The sequence below is a fragment of the Dendrobates tinctorius genome, unplaced genomic scaffold (genome assembly GCF_039654945.1).
Source record: "Dendrobates tinctorius isolate UK_male_01 unplaced genomic scaffold, ASM3965494v1 ptg000231l, whole genome shotgun sequence".
NCBI lineage: Eukaryota > Metazoa > Chordata > Amphibia > Anura > Dendrobatidae > Dendrobates > Dendrobates tinctorius.
In genome coordinates, this window is record NW_027361898.1 from 9,329,957 (window position 1) to 9,347,354 (window position 17,398).

Below are 17,398 nucleotides of genomic sequence, written 5' to 3' on the forward strand. Positions count from 1 at the left end.
AATCCGAACACTGCTAACTTCTTCTTATTCAGTTGATTTCTGCAATTAATGCACTGTCTCAATGCATTTCAATGGGAAAATGTTGCCACAGAGAAAACATGCCCTGAGGCGATTCAAATGGCAGTTAAGCTTATTGATATGCGCAGGCACACCCAGTTACTATGCCAACGCCTACGAACTTCACATGACCCCCCAGGACACAGTTTTTGCCAGATAATTTCAGCTCTTAAAGCGAAACCCAAAGCACAAATGCAAATCTAGCTTCATCACATGACGCATGCCCCTGAGAGAGAATTTGCGCCAAAGTGGATTTAGAAGCCCAGTGAGCCAAACTGGCTCATAAAGGGCCGACGCGCCAAAGTGATTCTAAAAGGGCTGGCGCACCAAAATGAGTCTTAAAGGGCTGGCGTGCCAAATCAAAAGCTGAGTGACCCCAGTCTCCAGATCGGAGGCTGATCGACCCTGGCCTCCAAATCGGACCCAGGGTGGCCCCGCCCACCAAATCGGCCCCTGAGGAGCCCTGCCCACCAAATCGGACCCAGAGTGGCCCCGCCCACCAAATCGGACCCAGAGTGGCCCCGCCCACCAAATCGGACCCAGAGTGGCCCCGCCCACCAAATCGGACCCAGAGTGGCCCCGCCCACCAAATCGGACCCAGAGTGGCCCCGCCCACCAAATCATACTCTGAGGGGCCCCGCCAACCAAATCGGACCCTGAGAGAACCCCACCCACCAAATCGGACCCAGAGTGGCCCCGCCCACCAAATCAGACCCAGTGTGGCCCTGCCCACCAAATCAGACCCTGAGGGGCCCCGCCCACCAAATCGGACCCAGGTGGGGCCCGCCCACCAAATTGGACCCTGAGGGGCCCCGCCCACCAAATCAGACCCAGGTTGGCCCCACCCACCAAATCGGACCCTGAGGAGCCCGGCCCACCAAATCGGACCCTGAGGGGCCTCGCCCACCAAATCGGACCCTGAGGGGCCCCGGCCACCAAATTGGACTCTGAGAGACCCCGCCCACCAAATTGGACCCTGAGGGGCCCCGCCCACCAAATCAGACCCTGAGGGGCCCCATCCACCAAATGAGACCCTGAGGGGCCCCACAGGCCAAAGTGGCCCCTGAGAGGCACCCACAATTAAAACGGATCCTGAGTTGAAAGTCTTGCAGGGGCAGCAGGCAAGTCTCTCTTAAAGGGGCAGCCCGGGCACCATTTCAAAGCACTATCTGTACTTCCTTCAGGAAATACACATCTAGTTTTGTATTTTAACTCTCACTTTTTTCATTCTAGTTTCTGTTTTTTCCTGATGGCCTTCAACATAAGGACTTTTTGCATCTTGGACTTCATTTGGTGTTGGATATAACATTTATTTATTTATATATTATTATATTCTCACTATATTTATTAATAAATGTAATATCTTGTATGGCACTTCACCAATATCACAGTTCATGATTTAAGACACATGGATTATTTAGCTATTACATGTTAATGTATGCAATTCACATATAGAGTATTTTTTATACATATAATTTGGTATTTGCATCATTTTAATTTTTTATTTTTATCCTTTATTGATAATTGAATGTGCACACGCGTGTGTATGCACACTTCTGCATGTGCGCTTTTGCTTGCATGTGATTCTGTGTGCGCATGCTTTATATATAGTGTTTGCTACTCATTGTACTTAAATTGCATAATTTTCACATATGCATGTTCATATATGTATATGTCACTATTCTGTTTATCTATATTCTTATGGCTTTTTCTTGATATGTGCACGCATGTTGGTGCGCTTTTCAACATGTGGGCCTGCACTTATGTATGGCTCTCTGTGGATAGTGCGCACTTTACATGTCTTGTATAGCACTTTATTTTTGCAATGTCCTTACTATGATGGCCCTCTTCTCTTTTTTATATATATTTTTATTATATGGACCTATTTATCTGTCTTTTTATATTGGAGATTATTCTCCTTTAAAAGATTTTTTCATATATAATTTGTTATTTTTTCCTCTTTTTCAACCAGTTTTTGTATAGTGTAGCGGATCATCATGAAATGCTCCTTTTATGAGCGATTACTCTTTTCAGGTTTCCTCCACCTGTTCTGGCTATTACTTACTTACACTGATTGTTAGATAACGTTAGATAATCATGGTATTCACATTGGTTATTTCTTGCTGGATGTCATGTGATGTGGGGAGCGCTTCCATTTCAAGGTGCTGACTCGTTACCATGGTCACGCATCTCCCCCGGCGCCGCAGGCTTACCCCCGCCTAGCAGTGATGTCCTGCTGGTGGGTGCGTGTCTGTGACATCAGATGCTGGGTCCATTGCCTCTGACTCACCGCTGTTTGACCGCAAGCGCCGCACTCCTGTTGCCCTGATAGATTTCCGCCTACCAGCATATAAAAGCCAGCTGATTAGACTCTGACATCATGCCCCCCCGAAGAAGCAAGAAGCGGGGTCCCGCAGTCCACACTACAGATAGGTTGGTACTTGTTTATACACTTATCATCGACTCTGAGGCATTTACATATCTCTGGCTCTCTTCCCTCCAGTATCTATTGCTTTTTTTCAATGCAAGCTTGTGACCCTGTTGGAGGAAAAGTTGCAAAATCTCGAAGAGAGGTTAGCTACGTTGAAGATCATTAAGGAAGGTGAAGAGTTCTTGGACAGAGCAGAATTATCTCTTCATGTTACAGAAAGAGAAGAAATTCGAAGTGCACCTGAAGAAACAGAGGAATGGAGACATGTGACCCAGAGAAGCAGGAGGATCAGGAGGCAGTCAGCACCCATACTGCTCAGAAACCAGTACCAGGCTCTCACGCAGGAAAACGATGAAGAAATACATCAGGATAAGACTTTGCCAACAAACAGCAACCTTGTACGCCTTCAGAGTCCTCCTGGATGGAGAAAGAAAAATGTTGTGAAGAAGAAACGGAGAGTGGTGGTCATGGGGGATTCCCTGTTGAGAGGAACAGAGGCCGCTATCTGCAGACCGGATATAACTTCAAGAGAAATGTGCTGTCTTCCAGGTGCAAAAATTAAAGATGTGTCTGACAGGATATCAGGACTCTTCAGACCTACAGATGACTACCCATTCCTGCTACTACATGTGGGGACAAATGACACCGCAAGAAACGACCTGGAAACCATCTGCAGAGACTTTGAAGACTTAGGCAAGAAAGTGAAAGAACTGGGAGCGCAGGTGGTCTTCTCTTCCATCCTCCCAGTGGATGGCCATGGAACAAGGAGGTGGAATAAGATTCTGCAGGTGAACAACTGGCTACGTCGATGGTGCCGTCAGCAACGATTTGGATTTCTGGATCACGGAGTGAACTACTTATACGATGGACTACTTGCTAGAGATGGGGTGCACCTTACGAAGACTGGAAAGCAGGTATTTGGAAGTCGCCTTGCTACACTTGTAAGGAGAGCTTTAAACTAGAACAACATGGGAAGGGAAGCAAAAGACCAGAAAAAGCCATACACCTGACAAATGCTACTGAGAACTCTGCTATTAGAAGTGGAAAGGAAGAACAAAGACGAAAGAATCTAATTAAAAAAAATATTGGAGAAAGGGAAACCAATCACAAACTAAAATGTTTCTATACTAATGCACAAAGCATGGGCAACAAACAAGGAGAATTGGAACTACTAACACAGGAAAAGAAATATGATGTCATTGGAATCACTGAAACTTGGTGGGACAATACACATGATTGGAATACAAGACTAGAAGGATACAACTTATTTGCAAGAAACAGACTTGATAAACGAGGAGGGGGTGTCGCATTGTATGTTAGAAATGCGTATATCTGCACAGAGATTGAAGCTTCAGAGACTGGGAGTTCTGTGGAAACTGTCTGGGTAAGAATACAAGGACAGAACAATGGAAAGGACACCATTGTAGGCATTTACTACAGGCCGCCTGTGCAAGCTGAAGATATGGATGAACTCTTTATGCATCAAATGGCCAAGTTCTCCAAAAAATATGACATAGTTGTCATGGGAGATTTCAACTATCCAGACATTTGTTGGGAATCTCTCTCAGGCAAAACTAACAGGTCAAGGAAATTCTTATCCTCTCTTGCTGACAACTTTATCTTCCAAAAGGTAAAGGAGAAAACAAGGGGAACTGCTACCTTGGATCTAATCCTTATAAACAGGGAGGAAATGGTTGAGGAGGTAAAAGTGGCTGGGACCCTAGGAGGTAGCGACCATGCTATTTTAGAATTTTGGATAACTAGAGGCGGAAGACCTGTGAAGACTCAGACGTCAAGGTTAGATTTCAGAAAGGCAGATTTTAAGGGATTCAGAAAGAGAATTGGAGGGATCCAATGGCTGGATATCCTTAAAGACAAAAATGTCCAGGAAGGATGGGAAATCTTGAAAAATGAAATTCTCAAAGCACAGTTGTTAACAATTCCGAAAAGAGGGAAGAATAGGAAGCATTTAAGGAAACCAGGATGGATGAACACAGAACTTAAGCACATGCTAAAAAGGAAGCAAAAAATGTTTATAAAATGGAAAGAAGGAGGCATATCTAAAGAAGAATATAATGCTGTCTGCAGAACCTGCAAGGCACAAATCAGATTAGCTAAAGCTGAAAATGAATTGAGGCTTGCAAGAGATGTCAAAAGCAATAATAAAGGATTTTGGGGATATGTCAAAAGTAAAAGAAAAGTCAAAGATGCTATAGGATTTTTACAGGATGAAAATGATGAAATGGTAAGACAGGATGTTGAGAAGGCTGAACTTTTAAATTCCTATTTTGCATCTGTTTTCTCTCAGAAAGGAAATGTAACATCAACTGTTATTCACTGTCCTATTAAGGGAATAGAAGAATCCAGGATATCTATAAACAGAAAGATAGTGAGGAAACACTTAGCTAACCTAAATGTATTCAAGTCTCCAGGTCCAGATGAATTACACCCCAGAGTACTGAAGGAGATAGCAGAAGAAATTTTTGAACCCCTCTCCATAATCTTTGAAAATTCTTGGAGAACAGGAGAAGTGCCAGAAGACTGGAGAAGAGCAAATGTTGTTCCTATCTTCAAAAAGGGGAAGAAGGTGGACCCAGGCAACTATAGGCCGGTGAGTCTGACTTCTATACCAGGAAAGATCTTTGAACAAATTATTAAACAACATGTATGTCAATACCTGGATAAGAATGAAGTGATTAAACAGAGTCAGCATGGGTTTGTAACTAATAAGTCATGTCAGACTAATTTAATTTCGTTCTATGATGGTATTACTGATTGGGTGGATCAAGGAAATGCTGTAGATATAGTATATCTTGACTTCAGCAAAGCATTTGACAAAGTCTCTCATACAATCCTTATTGAAAAAATGACTAAGTATGGAATGGACAAGGCAACTGTTAGGTGGATTCATAACTGGCTTAGTGATCGGACCCAAAGAGTGGTCGTAAATGGCTGCACATCCAGTTGGAAGAATGTCTCAAGTGGGGTACCACAGGGCTCTGTCCTGGGCCCTGTATTGTTCAACATCTTTATCAACGATTTAGATGAAGGAATTGAGGGTAAACTGATTAAATTTGCTGATGACACAAAGCTAGGAGGGATAGCTAATACTAGAGAAGAGAGAGAGAGGATTCAAAAAGATTTAAATAAACTGGAGAAGTGGGCAGCAACTAACAGAATGGTTTTTAACAGGGAGAAATGCAAAGTACTACATCTGGGCAATAAAAATGAAAAAAGCATATATAGAATGGGAGGAATAGGGCTAAGTGACAGCACATGTGAAAAAGACTTGGGTATACTAATAGATCACAGACTGAATATGAGTCAACAGTGTGATGCAGCAGCAAAAAAGGCAAATGCAATTCTAGGATGTATTAACAGAAGCATACAGTCTAGATCACGTGAAGTAATTATTTCCCTCTACTCCTCTTTGGTCAGACCTCATCTGGAATATTGTGTCCAATTTTGGGCACCACATTTTAAAAAAGACATCAACAAACTGGAGCAAGTTCAGAAAAGAGCGACCAGAATGGTGACCGGTCTGCAAACCCTGTCTTATGAGGAAAGGTTGCAGGATTTGGGAATGTTTAGTTTGCAAAAGAGAAGACTGAGAGGAGACTTAATAGCTGTCTACAAATATCTAAAGGGCTGTCACATTGTAGAAGGATCAACTTTATTCTCATTTGCACAAGGAAAGACTAGAAGCAATGGGATGAAGCTGAATGGGAGGAGACACAGATTAGATATTAGAAAAAACTTTTTGACAGTTAGAGTGATCAATGAGTGGAACAGGCTGCCACGAGAAGTGGTGAGTTCTCCTTCAATGGAAGTCTTCAAACAAAGGCTGGACAGACATCTAACTGGGATGATTTAGCGAATCCTGCTTTGAGCAGGGGGTTGGACCAGATGGCCCAGGAGGTCCCTTCCAACTCTACGATTCTATGATTCTATGATTCATATTGGCTGACAGTCTTTCTACCTGCGGTTATCAAATTCCTACTTGAGGATTATTTATATATTATATATACTATATATTATAGAAATTTTTCTGTGACCGCTTTTTATGCACTATGCACTTTATGGAAGATACTGTGTGACACTGCATCTAAGGGATAACTAAGAGGGAGTCAGGTTTTTTTCATTTGCCTTTGTTTAGATAATATTATTTGTACCATTATCCTAATCTATGTGTGGTAACTGGGTGTCGCTGATTCCCTTTATTTTGTATTCTCTATACCAATTTTTCTACATATTGTATTTTATTCTATTGAGTATAATAAAAAATCTTATATTTTATCTATTGCTCTTGATTCCATTTTTTTCTTTTGGTCTGTGTTGTTGTGCAATGGCTATTAGGCCCACTTGCAGTGAGGGAGTTATAAATGCTTTGGCCGCAGCCACACAATCAGCTTATAAAACCTGCTCAGTCACTACCAGCGCTACCCACCTAACCAGAACACACTTCGCTACCACCAGCTTCAGATTTCTCCTATTAATATGTAAAATTAATAGAGGAGTTTGAAGCAAACCCAAATTAGTAGCGTAATTAGCTTACAGGCACGTGAATTTGTCACAGAGCAAAGAGACTGAACTAATAAATTTTATAGTTTATTCCCAAAAGATGGGCAGTGTTTACAGAACATAAAAAGGTTTTACGATGGGAGACAATTCAAGTATGTACAATGCAATTACAAATAACATAAAGGATTAAAACAGAAAATACACTTACATAATGCTTAGATCATTTCAGGCAGAACCATGCTGGGGGTGGAGCCAGACATCATAGTTAATGGATGAGGTCTTGTGGTACAGCTCCTAAACAGCAACAAACTAGGGGGACTAAGTTGCAGACTTATAAGTCTGGGCTTGTGACATCACCAAAGGGACTGTCTAGTGACAGTCCTTCCCCCTGTTCTTCCAGTTGCAATCTGACTGAAAAGCTTATAATAACCATAACTAATAGAGGGTACTTTGTGTAGAAACGCACATAGTATCATCTTTTCCAGCCTGTTGCAGGCAAAATTCAAGACCAAACTGGAACTATTTGTTCCACACCATTCAGGAGGAATCCATTTCTCTGATTCTGTTGGCGCTGGAACCGTGAAAAACATGGGCCAGGACGCTTAGTCAGCGCACGTCCCGGATGTGTAGTTTTTAGTTTTCTATCACAATCTATGACCAGATGATTTGATCCTCATTATTGTCTATAAGGAGCTTGAGCACATGTTGGAACAAAGAAACCCCCTGCGGTAAGGAGGGAAGCCAGTGACAAGTAATTCTAGCTACACTGGTTGTGTATGCTGAGGGGGAAGGGGGAAGGAGCTGACACTGGGGCTTCACATTACAGTCACGCAGAGAAAGCTGCAATGTGTGAGAAGCTAAGGAAAGGAAGGAGGGGTCATGCCCCCACACTGACATAGCATAGTTCAGTATGCGAATAGAAGATTCTGCAATGTGATAATCAGGTGAATCTTACGTCATATTTTTACATTATCGTTACAGCAACTAGGGCTGAAACCTGTACTTTTAGCGTACTAGGCCGCAGTCCTTTGTCAAAGCCCGCTTGGAGGAAGTCGAGAATGTGGGGGATATTTGGACCTTGGGTGATGGATACTGGTACTGTACACTGAGAACAGAACTTCTTCCAGATTTTCCGATATATGGCTGAGGTTATGAGTTTCCTACTCTTTTGCATAGTAGATATCACTAGTTCGGAGAGCTCTTTTGATTTTAGGATCTTCGCCTCAGGATCCAGGCTGATAGCTGTAGCATTTCTGGTCTCTGATGTACTAGAGGTCCCTGGGTTAGTAGGTCCGGTCTTGCTGTTAGTAGAATTGGATCTTGAAGCGCCCCCCATCTTAGTAGGGAGAACCAGCTCCTTTTGGGCCAGTAAGAGACAATCAAGATTACTGATGTTTTGCTTTCTTGGATCTTCCTTAAGACTCTTGGTGGGAAGGTATAAGCGAGACCCATGTTCCAGTTCTGTGCTAAAGCGTCTACCCCTGTTGGGTTGTCTCCTGGATTTAGAGAAAAAAAAATTCTTGTTTTTGAGTTCCTCCTTGAGGCAAATAAGTCGATCTCTGGTGTCCCCCAGTCCTGGGATAACTGTATGTATTCTGAAGGATGGTCGTTCTCTCTGCTTAGACAGTCCTGGTTCTTTGATCCTTTCAGGTGAACCGCTGTAACCGATTTTATCATCTTCTCTGCCCAGGAAAAGATTGTGTAAGCTAGGTCCTGCAGGTGATGGTGTCTAGGCCCCCCTTGATGTTGAAGGAAGGCAACTGCTATGAATGGGTCACCGAGGAGAAAAAACAAAACAAAACAAGCTAAGCCACAGAAAACCAGAGAAGTTGGTAACTATGCAGATTGCATAGGGATCTTACCACATAACTAGCAGTAGCCGTGGAGCGTGCCTACGATGTTCCTAGACACCTCGTCATGGCCAGAGGACTACATAAGCCTAAAGCAAGAAAAGGGAAAACTAACTGCCCCAGAGGAGACCCCAAAGGAATAGATAGCCCCCACACATGTATTGACGGTGAAACAAGATGAAGGCACAAACACAGGCAGGAAAATAGGCTGAGCAAATGATGGGGCCCCAACTAACTAGACAGGAAAGGAAAGGCAAGTCACTGTCTGCAACCTGCAAAAAACCCTACAAAAATAAAGTCCAACACTTCTGATAGCAAAATTAACCCTGAAGTCACTAGACTTCTCCCACTATATCAACACTCTGGAATATTCTGAGACAGAGCAAAAAGAGACTGAACTAGTAAGGGACAAAAAGCCAATTGGCAAAATACTGATAAATAAGAGTGGAAATTCAGCTCAGCCCCCAGCCGGGGCTGGCAGACCACACAAAAAACTGAATAGACCAACAAAATCAAGTGCGAACATTAGCAGAAAAACTTAGCTTTAGATGACTGGAACAGAGCTGAAAACCAAGAGCTGACAAGCCAGAAGGAATCACCAGAAACTGAATGGGGCGTCGGCTGTCTTAAATCCAATCTGAGAATCCCGAGATCCAATCATCATCCCCATCCTCAGGTGGCAGATCTCCACCGTTCAAACCAGCCGCACCACCTCCCGACACCACCAGAGGGAGTTCAGAAGGAGAACCCGAGAATGAACTCACAACAGTCAACTGTAGTTGAATTGTCTGAGAAGATCTTGACATTCTGACCCCTCAGTTTTCCCTGGCATGTGTTTAGTGCCTCCCAGACTGTCCAGAGCTCTCTGTAATTTGAGGACCGGTTGAATATTGATGGGCCCCATGTTCCTTGGAGGTAACATCCTTCCCTGTGAGCCCCCCAACCTCTGAGACTTGCATCGGTAATGATTTTTATACACGGTAACGCTTTCCAAGGTCTTCCTTTCCAGAGGTTTTGTGTGTCCATCCACCAGGACAGAGACTGCTTTACTTGCTTCCCATGTTTCTGTCTAGTGATGACTCTTTGTCATCCCAAGCTGCCAAGATTTCTTGTTGCAAGATCCGTGAATGGAACTGGCTCCACTGAACGCTGGAAATGCATGGTCATGAGACCTAGGACTCTCATGGCCTTCCTTATGGAGACGTACTTCCATCTTTGGACCTCCTGTATGTCTGTCTGCTGTTTGTGCAGGGGAAGGAAGGAGCATTCTCGTTTCGAGTTCGGGATGACTCCGGGAAACCTTTTCTCTTTCTGGATTGAGACTTGATTTCTTCCAGTTTATTAACCATCCTAAACTTTGCAGGATTGACACAGTGGTTGTAAGGTCGCTCTCCATTTGTTGCGGAGACTCTGCCACCAGCTGCAAGTCGTCCAGGTATGGAATGATGAGAATATTCCTTTCCCTTAGGTAGGCCATGACCTCTGCCTTAAGTTTTGTGAAGACTCGGGGGACGGAGGCTAGTCTGAATGGTAAGCAGCGGAACTGGTAGTGTTGTACCTTCCCGTGGTCTTTTATTGCGAACCTGAGGAATTTCTGATGTGATGCATGGATGGGTACGTGGTAGTAGGCACTCTTTAAATCTAAAGTGCTCATCACTGATTTTTCCTTTATTAGTGGTATGACTGCTTTTAGAGATTCCATTTTGAATCTTTTATAGGTCACCCACGGATTTAGTGGCTTCAGGTTTATTATAGTTCGATATTCTCCTCCTGTTTTTTTTTCTGGAGAATAAGGTTGAATAGTGACCCTGAAATCTTTAAACATGGGGTACCTGTATTATGGCCCCTACCTCCATTAGCTCTTGTATGTCTTTTAAAAGCCTTTGGTGAAGACACACCTGAGATGGTACCAGTTCCCGGTCCGAACGGCATATTTTGGAGCTGGTGGGTCTGGTGAATGCTGGAGATGGTGTGGGATGAGGGGTACTCTTGAGCATACTTGGTGGTCTTGTCCGGTGCTCCAGCCTTGGTGGAGGGGTGTTGATTTATTGATCTCACAAGTCTTGGGTATCCAGATGACTCTGACCCCAAGCCAGGCCATTTTACACATTGGCCTGAACGAAATTCCTCATATTCTTAGAGGTACGCTGTCACATATTTTGATAGCTGCTAGAGTGTTGACAGTGGCTATATGGAAAGATCCCACCCCCCCAGAGCCTGCAGGACTAATTGATAGAATTAACACTCACTGCCAGCTTGAACTAGCACTAGCTCACTCGATGACCGCCATAATAAAAAGACAGAACATTTGGCACCCCTGGATACATAGTAGACACTCCACGGTTGCCCCGCTCCAGCCTGCTTAGCCATATATAATTAAGATGCCGGATATTAGATATTGGATGTTGTTTGTTTTCTTTCCTTTTTGGAATATATTACTGTACTGCAGAACACTGAGACTTATTATGTGTACTTGCTGTTACACATAGTTCTATCGATGCCACTAATGCCTGTTCCTCCCCTCACCCCCCCTTCTTCCTTTCCTGTTTTTCATTTGTCGGTCCCCACTTTCTGCTCCTTATTTTCTCCTCTCGTTCCCCTAGTTTCATATATATGGTGGTTGTAACTATGGTTGTCATTGTTTTGACTTGTTTTCTTGTTCAACCTCAATAAAAATAATTGAGACAAAAAAAAAAAGCCTTTGGTGGGTCACCTGAGCCTGGGTTTGGGTTACGCAGTATCTCCTGGGTGGTCGCTTGGTGAATTCCATCTTTTACCCCTCTGTGACTGTATTCAGAATCCACAGGTTTTGGGTAATGTCCCGATAATTCCTTTGGAAGTAAAAGAGTCTTCCTCCTACCTTCCTGGTGTCATTGTCTGCTGGGTCTTGTCCTCTGATCCTGAGGGGAACTTTTCCCTTTTCCCCCTTTTGGGTAGCTCCACCTGCCAGACTTCCCTTTTCCTTTATAGTCCTACCTGGGATGGGAGCGAGTCCTCTCAAAGGATGGCATTCTCTTAGGCTTATCCTCCGGAAAGTCCTTCTTTTTGTCGGAAGCTTTCTCAATCAATTCATCCGATATGGGTCCGAATACATGAAGACCTGAGAACAGTATGGAGCACAATTTTTTCTTTGACTGGGTATCTCCTGTCCAAGACCTCAACCACAGCGTTCGTCTTGCTGCATTAGGGCATTATTCCTTGCTGCGAAGTGGACTGACTCTGCTGAGGCGTCTGACATGAAGTCGGTTGCCATTTTCAGAAGAGGTAATGATCTTAGAATCTCTTCTCTGGGGGTTTTGTCCCTAATCTAATCCTCTAGCTTGTCCACCCATAAGCTCATTGATCTGGCTACCAAGGTGGCTGCTATGTTAGCCTTCATAATGACTGCCGACGATATCCAGGCTTTCTTGAGGAGGTCCTCTAATCTTTTATCCATTGGATCTTTAAGGCCGGATGAATCCTAAAAGGAAATAGCTGTCTTCTTTGAGAACCTGGCTACGGGTATGTCGATCTTTGGGATTGTTTCCCATACCTTGGTCTCTTCCGGATCAAAGGGAAGGCAGTATTTGAAGTCTCTTGAGACTACCAGCTTTTTTCCCGCTTCTTCCCACTCTTCCAATATCATTGCCGTTATGTGTTTGTTAACGGGAAATATTCTATTCCTACAGGCTCTTACCCCGCCAAACATCTCATCCTGGGTTGTTCGTGGCTCCGTAGAATCTTCTACATTCATTGTGTTCCTGACTGCCTGTAGGAGCGTGTCAGTGTTGTCAGATGAAAAAAGGTATCTCTTCATTTCCTCCGGAAGAGCTGATGGGGAACATTCTCCAGAATCTGGATTGGAATAGTCTGACACCTCTCCTTCTGTCGACCTCTGTTCCAGTTCCCCTCTTGGCCTCTTAGGATGTGGGAACTCTGGTGGTACAAGTGCCCCGCCCCCGTAAGTAGTTACCGACGTGCCTCCCAATGACGCAGCGTGCCGGAAGTCCAGGTCACGAGGCGCCGGCTGCACCGCAGCCAGAACAGCAGCTGCTGCGCAGAGCCCTCTGGTGGGATGCAGCAGGGTTTGGGAGCATCCAGCTTGACCGCACACTGAGGGACCTCTCGCGGTTTCAGTGCTTGTTGCGGAGTGGGTGCCAGCTCAGAACTCCGCCGCTCAGAGTCCTCTGGAGAGGGATACAGCCTTCCCAGGGAGCTCCTGCTTCACCGGGTCCCAACACCCTGAAGGAAGCCGGCCTACTTCCGTGCACCTCTACACCCCTCTGCATCTGTCCCTGATAGGGACAGGAAAAACACTGAAGGGTGTTAGTGGGGAGGGGCTATTTAACCTCTTCTGTGCTCCTGTCCCTATCAAGGATAAGAAGGACAACCTCCTGGTGGTGCTGTCAGGAGGGACATCTGGGAAATATAGACTGTGTGATAATTCTTACCACTGCAACAGGAGGTGATGCAACACGCCGAGGCTGGAAGGTAGTTTGGCTCTTTTTTGTTGGAACCTTCAATAGAAAAAATATAGCGTTAAGATTCATATCGCTATTTATGTCAAGAAGGCTACATTTTTTGCATTTACCTTTTTGTTCTGTTTAGTAGGTTGTTTTTTTGGGGTGGCCTGGTTTGCTTCTTTGACTCTGAAGAATCCTAAAATATTAAACAGACACATCAATAAACTATCCAGAATACCACAGTGAGCGGAGATAGAATGTAAAGAAGGATTTCACATATAATGCACGTGAAACCCCTCAGTACACTAAACTAGAGTGCCATTCAACTTTTTTTGGAAATATTTTTCAAAATGGCATGACTTTACCGTATCCGAGGAGGTGGTGGCAGACATGCTGGCAGACACGCTCCCTCAGTATCCGACATCTGTGCACGTACAAAACCATATATTCAGTCCACATACAGTGGCCACTACACACACAAAATATGTATATTATCTATATATATATAAAACTGAATGTATGTATGTTTGTATCACCAACCAATCACGAAGCATCTTTCATTTCACCAAAGCTGCTCAAAAGAAGCTGAGCTGTGATTGGTTGCTACGAGCAGCAGTTTTCCTTGCAACCAATCACTAAGCATCTCTCATTTCACCAGAGCTGGTTAAAAGAAGCTGAGCTGTGATTGGTTGCTATGAGCAAGTTTTCCCACTTGACAGCACCTCAGCAGACACTGACATGGTGGGAGAAATCTAGCATCCCTGGGAACACAAGCTCCGAGCCATTGTCTGCCCCCCAAAAAGGAGCAGAGAGCACATGACAGAACTGAATCCCCCCTCCTGTGCCCATATACCATCACACATCCTCCATCCTATAGGCACATCTTCCCTCTTAAAGGGATCATTGGTATGGAAGTCAGAGCAAATGCATCCAGCGCTTTGGTTTTGACCCCAGGCCTCTCTTAAAGGGATGCCCGGTATGGAAGTTAGGACCGTTCCACTCAGCTCTGTGGTTCTGACCCCAGGGTCTCTTAAAGGGATCATTGGTATGGAAGTTAGGGCAAATCCACTCTGCGCTTTGGTACTGACCCTAGGCTCTCTTAAAGGGATCTCCTGCATGGAAGTTAGGGCAAATCCCTCAGTGCTTTGATTCTGACCCCAGGGTTCTATTAAAGGGATCATTGGTATGCAAGTCAGGGAAAATCCACTCAGCGCTCTGGTTCTGACCCAAGGTCCCTCTTAAAGGGATCATTGGTATGGAAGTGAGGGCAAAACCACTCTGCGCTTTGGTACTGACCCCAGGCCTCTCTTAAAGGGATCTCTAGTATGGAAGTTGAGGTAAATCCCTCAGCGCTCTGATTCTCACCCCAGGCTTCTATTAAAGAGATCATTGGTATGGAAGTCAGGGCAAATCCACTCAGCACTCTGGTTCTGATGCCAGGCCTCTCTTAAAGGGATCCCCGGTATGGAAGTTAGGACTGTTCCACTCAGCGCTCTGGTTCTGACCCCAGGCTGATGGGATGATGTAGGATATTAAGGGTAGTAGTCCGGTGGCTCTGGCTGACGGGATCATGTGGGATATTAGAGGTAGTAGTCCGGTGGCTCTGGCTGATGGGATGATGTGGGATATTAGGGGTAGTAGTCCGTCCGGTGGCTTTGGCTGAAAGGATGATGTGGGATATTAGGGGGAGTAGTCCGGCGGCTGTGATGGGATGATGTGAGATACAGTTGTGGCCAAAAGTATTCACACCCCTGCAATTTTGTCAGATAATGCTCAGTTTCTTCCTGAAAGTGATTGCAAACACAAATTCTTTGGTATTATCTTCATTTAATTTGTCTTAAATGAAAAAACACAAAAGAGAATGAAGCAAAAAGCAAAACATTGATCATTTCACACAAAACTCCAAAAATGGGCCAGACAAAAGTATTGGCACCTTCAGCCTAATACTTGGTTGCACAACCTTTAGCCAAAATAACTGCGACCAACCGCTTCCGGTAACCATCAATGAGTTTCTTACAATGCTCTGCTGGAATTTTAGACCATTCTTCTTTGGCAAACTGCTCCAGGTCCCTGATATTAGAAGGGTGCCTTCTCCTAACTGCCATTTTTAGATCTCTCCATAGGTGTTCTATGGGATTCAGGTCTGGACTCATTGCTGGCCACCTTAGAAGTCTCCAGTGCTTTCTCTCAAACTATTTTCTAGTGCTTTTTGAAGTGTGTTTTGGGTCATTGTCCTGCTGGAAGACCCATGACCTCTGAGGGAGACCCAGCTTTCTCACACTGGGCCCTACTGTCATGGTTTGAACAGGGTTCTTGCCCTGCACTCACAGGGTTAAGTGTTCGTGGCCTCTTTCTGGATCTGGGAGGGGTATTTATACTCACTCTTTACCAGGGTTCTCTGTCAGCTATACTGTTGTTCTGGTGTGTCTGACCCCTGGTGTGCGTGTATTCTGCGTTGCTTGTTTGATTCCCGTGTATGACCCGGCCTGTTCCCTCACTCTGTACTCCGTCTCTCGCTTTGGTACTACTGTCTTCTCCGGTTCTGACCTCCTGGCTTGGCTATCGTTACTCCGTTACAGTTTGTCCCTATTGTACCGTCTATTGCCCGTTCTGGTTTTCTGACCTATTGCTACGTCCTGACTATCCTTTCTGTCTAAACCCTGTGGTACTGTATTGCTATCCGGTGCTTTGACCCTGGCTTCGTCTGGTTTCTGTCTCTGTCTATGCCCCTTGGTAACATTGCCCCGTAGTTACCTTTCTAGGAGTTTCCCTGCAGCTCCTAGATCTGTGGAGCTTAGGCCACGCCCCCAGCAGTCATGTGCTTCAGGTCCTGATACTCTGAAGCACGCATCGTCACCGCTGCTGCCCTGCTCCACAGGTATCTGTGAGTACTGTCTTTGTACTCAGGACACCCGCACTGGCACAGTGAGCAAGTGCAGTGCGGTGTTCCTGACATTATAGCTGACCATTTCAGTTTTGTTTTTTTTCCCCCTCTGAGAAAAAAAAAAAAAAAGTGTGTTATCCTCATGGATCCCATACAAGCCTTGGCTGATCAGGTCAAGCCCTGACCCAAATGTTCCACAAACTTAATGTGGAACAGCGCATGATGGCCCAGACCCAGCAACAGTTGGTGGATACGGTACAGGGGGCTGCCTCTACAGGGGATTCTTGTGCTGGGGATAGAGATGTGTCATTGGCATTCCCAGAATCTCCTGTCAAATTGCCAGACCTTTTCTCAGGGGATAAAAAGGAGTTCAGGTCTTTCAGAGAAGGATGCAAGCTTTTTTTTTCTCTGAGGCCCCGCTCTTCCGGGGATGAGTTCCAGAGGGTGGGGGTCGTCATTTCCCTACTTCGGGAGGCTCCACAGGCATGGGCTTTCTCTCTCTCTTCCTCTGCTCCTGAACGCATGTCTGTGAATTTGTTCTTTGAGGCTCTGGGGCACATTTATGATGAGCCTGATAGAGTGCGTCTGGCAGAGGATATGGTGATGAGTGTGACACAGGGAAGGAACTCTGCTGAATGGTTCTGCTCTGAGTTCAGACGCTGGGCAGCGGAGGTCTCCTGGGATGACGCTGCCCTCCGGGGTTTGTTCTGTAGAGGCCTGTCCGAACGTTTGAAAGATGCCCTAGCCCTTCATCCTCCACCGGATTCTTTGGAGGACGCTATGATCCAGGCTGTCCGCATGGACCGTAGGCTGCGGGCAAGAGGGGTCATGCTGCAGGAGACCCCTTTATTCTCCAATCTGAGAGACTCTGCATCTAGTCCTGAGCCTATGGAGGTTGGTGCCATGTCATTGGAGGAAAAAGAGAGGAGACACCGAAGAAACAACCAATTGTGCTTTTACTGTGGATCCGCTGGACATTGGAGAAGGAACTGTCCTTCTTGCCCTTCTTCAGTGAAGCCGTCAGGAAAACGACTGAGTCTGGGTAACAATCGAGGAGGTTACCCAGACTCCCAGGTACCCTTTTACTCGCTTACTAAAATTCTGCTTCCGGTGGAACTGGAACTTACAGGCGGCCCGGTTGGGACTACCGCCTTTGTTGACTGTGGTTCTTCTATTAATCTGATCGATGCCAAAGTTGTGACTTTTCATAAGA